Raw genomic sequence first — 6,000 nt, forward strand, 5'->3', positions numbered from 1 at the left:
ATTGCCGACCTAGAGTTCAACCTCTCCCTTCTCTAGCTTCCTGTCAATCCTTAGTCTGTGAGCATGAGAACAAAGGTGTAAGCCACATCCGGTATCTAATACCCATGATGTTTTGCTAGTGAAGTTTAAGTCTATAACGAAAATACCTGATCTAGAAGCAACGATGTCGTTCTTCTTTTATTATCTTAGCTTCCTTGAATTTGAGGCAATCTCTCTTCCAATGTCCCTTCTTCTTGTAGTAGAAACATTCGAAATCAAATTTAAAAGAGGCTACCTTCTTCTCCTTGTTGTCTTTGGTAGCTTTTGGCTTAGGCGGAAAGGTCCTCTTACCCTTCCCCTTAAAGCCTTTCTTCTTCTTGCCTGAGCGCTTGAATGGCTTGCCTTTCTTGACCATAAGCATGTCATCCTTTCCCTCATCCTTGAGCGTTTCCTCCGCTTGCTTCAACATACCATGAAGCTTGGTGAGGGTTTTCTCCATGCAGTGCTTGTTATAGCTCATCTTGAACTGATCATATCCTTTGTGCAGCGAATGGAGGATAATGTCAATTGCCATCTCTGTCGAAAACCCCGCATCAAGCCTTTCCATGTTCTCAAATAAACCAATCATTTTAAGCACATGTGGGCTGACTGGCTCTCCTTTCTTGAGCTTGCTCTCATGGATTTGCTTGTGGTTTTCAAACCTTTCAGTTTGAGCCTGCTCTTGGAACATATTCTGAAGTTTAAAAATGATCTCAAAAGTCGTCTCCTTCTCAAAGAAAGTCTTCCGAAGGTCGAGAGACATAGTGTCAAACATGATGCATATGACATCCCGATTGGCAATTTGCCATCAGTTCAAGGCACCCTAAGTCACTTCCTCATTGGGAGTCTCGGGCATTTCCTCATCAAGGACGTATTCCTTTTGCTCTTGCATGATAACTATACGCAAGTTTCTTTGCCAATCAAGAAAATTTATCCCACTCAGTTTCTCCTTGTCGAGAAGTGAGCGTAACGAGAATTGGTTGTTTGAGTTATTCACAGCCATGGTTCTATAATTGAAAGAATTTGAAATGAAAAACCATTCATAATAGTAAATAAGATTGAATTTTAAAGCATTCATGCAAATTTCAAACTTATTCAACATCTTATTCGAATAAATTGTCCCTATTTGGTGAGAATAAGGCGATTCCAAGATACAAAGAATCAATGAGTGATTAAGCATGCTTTGGCTTGCCTTAATACTTATTATTCTAAGGTAAGCAACTATTTGCTAATGGCTCCAAGCCATTCTTGGTTTGATAAATCGTCACATCTAATGCTCTCGTGATAATTTATCTCTTTTGCCACAATATCTAAAGACTCCTTACTGATATCGTTGAGTCTAACCAAAACCAACATGTTTGTGATGTCTTGCTTTGGCAAACCCATCAACATACCTTACGTTCCTAGGGAGATAGTGATGCATAGCTTTGGCATAGCCCACCACTATGCACATTAGTTCGGTAAGTGTTATTTTGGAATGGCAAGTTTTACTCAATATTTTAGGGACCTAGGGTTTCTATGTTGGTTGATTTAAGTGAACTTAATTAATCATCGCAACATTTTGAAATCCAAAACATGCATCTAACATATCATTCATATATATAACCATAAATATATATCGAAAACATAAGTAAACGATGCATTTGGCAACTAGCATGACCCCTTGAGTCTTTAAGTCTTCAAGGGTCTTTTCCTGCAACTTCATGGCTTCGTCTTCCAAGAAACTTTGTCTTCAAGACATAACAAAAATTATGAAACCACTAGTATCTACGATTAGGACAAATCTAAATATTAAGGTACAAAAATACGCAATGGTTCGCAGATCGTATTTAGATTTACAAAAATACATGACGGAATTGAGCCCCACTAGTTGCCAATTTTATAAAACATGTGAGGGAATATAAATTCTATTCATCCATTCACTATATATGAATGGCCCATGCATTTTACAACGAAAAACAAGTTACAATGCATCAACACGCGTAAACTAGTAACTAACTTAGGTGGTTAATCCGATTAACGTGCTTAATTAAAACTAGTCAAAGTTTTTAACCGCTTATGTGATTATACGCAATAAATTAGCTCAACTAAATAATGAAGCTCCTACTAAATTCCGCATCTAACTTAATTAATCCGATTAACAAAGTCTGTAAACCCAAAATTTTGCCAAATTAAAATTTAGCAAGTGCCAATCAAAACCGAGGCCTAGCCTCCAAAAATTATTTAAATTAAATAAAAATAAAAAAAAATAATTAAATTGGCAAAAATTGCAAAATAATACAATCGAGAGAGTTTAAGTGCATTGGGTTAGCCAAGGCAAACACCCCGAGCACTCGCACGCACGCATGTGCTGTGCGCTACCTAGCAGCCTCGCACACCATGGGTGTCGAGCTGCTACTGGGCGTTGCCTGGTCAGCCCGCACATGCCGTGCGCCATGGCAACAGCTGCTGCTGCTACGCCATGGCCCTCCCTCGTATGCCCTTCGCGCACCAAGCCGCGCACAGTCCCCACGTAAACCCCAACACAGCACGCACCAAGCACACTAGCCCGTATCCCTCGGCAGCCACATGTAGGCTGTACTAGAAGCCCAGCTGGCCAAGGGAAGCTCGAGGATATTTGCGTTGGTTTGCGTGCTTGTGCCTCGGGATTATTTCCATATTTTTGTGTGACATTTCTAATCAATTCTAAATTAATTTTAGAATCAATATTTTGAGCAAAATGAAAAATTAAAACAAGTCCAACTTAATAAAATCATTTAAGTGCACAAACCAAATTAATCCAAGAACTATTCTTTAAATAAATTTGGTTCAACTTGATGCTACAAAATTGAACGGCTTTTCTCACTATTAATTTAACCAACATAAATTAATCATGAGATTTGACAAAATTTAAAAGGAGTTGGAAAAATGAACATAAATATTCAACCAAAAAAAATGCCAACATCAACTTGTGAATCATTGAAAAATTACATCTTCCAATATGAAGATTAATTAAATTTCAATCACAAGTTTGAACCTTTAATGACTTTAATCAACTTAAATAGATTAAATCCAAAAATTAGTTCAATCATGGAATCTAGTAAGTCAAGATCCAACCAAATAAACAATTAAAGATTGAATCTTTAACACATTTTGGGACTTCAAAAACACAAAATCAGCATACACACTAACACTTGAAGCAATTAATTTGCAAAAATGTGAAATTTCAAGTTTATGTGAAAAATGAGCCAATCATTTAAGCACTAATTACTACATAGTAATCATGCTCAAAAGTGGTCTAAAATTGCAGAAGCTTAAAGGAAAAAACCAAACACATAATCACAATTAATATGCCATTAAGATTCAAGGTTTAAAAGATTTAAAAAATTTCGTCAAAACGAAAAATCCCTCGCAACAGGCATTTATGGGCCGAATATGGCTTTTTCACAACCCTAAAAGGACCAAAACTTTTCGAGAACATCGATTCCACCCAAAATTCACTAGTCTTATGTGAAAATATGGGTTCAGGAGCCAAAATTCTAATTAAAACGAGATTAAAATTAATAAAATCGAGCTACTAATCTAATTAGCAACTATAAATAGAAATTAAAGCCATTTTAACACCTTGAAAATATTAGTTACAAATTTAAATGAGCAAGGCTCCGATACCGCTGTTGGGTATCAAAAAGTCCGACTTTCCTCGAAAACAAAACCCGACTCCAAGACCTGCTCATAATTAATATAACTAATAAGCATAATTTACAAGACAAGGAGAAAGACAATATTACCCTTGGAAGGTGCTTCGCTCCCTTTAATGAGCTCTTACTTCGAAAGCCACGAGTCCCGCAATCGCGTGAACCTCCCTCGGAAATTCACTCGCAACAACGACCCATCCGGCCCTTACTTGGAGTTTAGCCGAGCTAGACCAAAATAAGACTACTTGAGTTTTTATGAACTTAAAGGTTTTCACTTTATAGGAGATGCTTATTTAGTTCAACTCAAGTGGGTTTCTCAAATCCCAATACTATGGTTTTATAGAGAAATCCCATAAACATTCCTCTCTCCCATAAATGTGGGAGAGTTGGTAAAATTCCTTTTTCTATTTTATTTTTAAATTAAAAATCAAAAGAAAAAGCAATGCAATCAATAATTAACAAGTGTCAAGCAAGGAGGGAGAGAGTAGGTGAGGACCACAAGGGGGGAGGGGACCAATCCCTTGCTCCCTAAGTTTCCCTAAAGCCGCCCATCACATTCTCTCAAGCCCTATGGGCATGCGCCAGCTGGCCGTAGTCAGCCTTGGGTTCCAAAGCTGTCACGCTGGCGCCTGGCCCCTCGGCTGGGCCTACTAGCAAGCAGCACCTAAGCCCAACCAATATGCGTGCTTATGGGCTGCTAGCCGCAATACTTGCCAGCCTGCCCCAGCAAGCCACGGAATGATGTGGGCTGCTAGGTGCTGCTGTGCAGGCATATGCGAGGCACGGCTTGCTAGCTAGTGCACCAGCCCGCACATGCGCACAGCAAGCCATGCACGCAATGCGGGCTGATGGTGCGCTTATGCGCAGCTGTTGCTGCTAGCATTACTAGCGTGCTAGCATGTGATTCCCCGCACCAACCAGCGCTGCTAACAGCCACGGCTTGGTGCGGCGCCCATGCTAGCATCTATGCTATCTGCCATACCACTAGCACTCGATTTGCTCAAGGCATTCCGATGCTAGGGGTATTTTTGGTAATTGTTGATTACTTGAGTTTTACTGTCTCGTCTTCTTATTAATTTGACTCGAATTAATAAGACGCTCGGTCTCGACGCTCTTAGCTCGATATCCAACGTCTATGCTAATAATACTCGAGTGACTCATTATTCCTTTCAGATTAAGTCGTCATGACGGATCGTCTGTTTGTTGGGATGTGACCTGAAGGGTTCAGTTAAGATTAAGTTGTAATATTAATTATACTTTAATATTACTAGTCGAAAGCGGCCTCTAACTAGTCATTCCAATCACTTGACCTCACTAAATAATTAGCTTTCTAATAATTCCGAACCCTCTATCGGAATGATACACTTGTTCGATGGACACCATTTCTATGAACTTTATGGTCCCCCTTTTGGGTTTCTTATGATAGGGAGGATGATGATGGTGAGGCCGAGCTTAGTAGTAATTAGTTCCCCCATTTATGATTTTTCCCCCATCCCGTTTATTATGTGATCTTTTGTTTTGATGGTTGGGATGTTGAGATGATGCCTTTCTAGCTTGAGGGGGAATTTCTTCTTTGTAGGGAAGCGTCGATGCCCCAATGTTGCTTGTTGTGGATATCCTTGTTGTCTTCTTGCCTTGATGCTTTGCATATGCCTTTCATGATACTTTGGATATGTTGTTGGATGTTGTTATTTTGATGATGATTTCTTGATGATTCTTGATTATATTGATCTTGATGCTTTTTTATTTTTGATGATGTGCGATGATATTTCTCGGTGATGTTGATTTTTGATGATTATTTGAGTAATAATGATTGTGCTCCCTTTTAATCCAAATCCCTTCAATCCAAATCCTGTGAATCCAAATCCCTATAATCCAAATTCTTTCTAGTTAGTGTATAGTTTTATTTTATTGATTTTGTTTTCAAGTTACTAATACTTTTCTTTGTGTATAGTCTTTTCCTTTCTCACTTGGCTTTGTAGTTCTTTCTATAGCTTTGTGGAGCGACGTTGAGGTAGAAGTTTTTTTTTTCCTCGTTTATAATAGCTTAGCTTGGATTGCTCGGTGAGATCTTTCTATTTTTCTTCTTTATCTTTCCTTATTGATTGCTTCGATTAGGAATAGTTTAGGATGAGCTTAATGGTTCGAGGACGTTTACTATTAACACCATATGGGTGTTTGAGGTCAGTGGTGTTGTTGTCGAATAACCACTTGTTTGTTGATTGGGACTTATATGATTTAGCATGCATCTTTGTGCTTTTCTTTCACTTTTGCTTTCCTTTTCCTTCTCTTTCCTTTTCTTTTTCTT

The sequence above is a fragment of the Chenopodium album genome, chromosome 17, assembly GCF_948465745.1.
Source record: "Chenopodium album chromosome 17, dcCheAlbu1.1, whole genome shotgun sequence".
NCBI lineage: Eukaryota > Viridiplantae > Streptophyta > Magnoliopsida > Caryophyllales > Amaranthaceae > Chenopodium > Chenopodium album.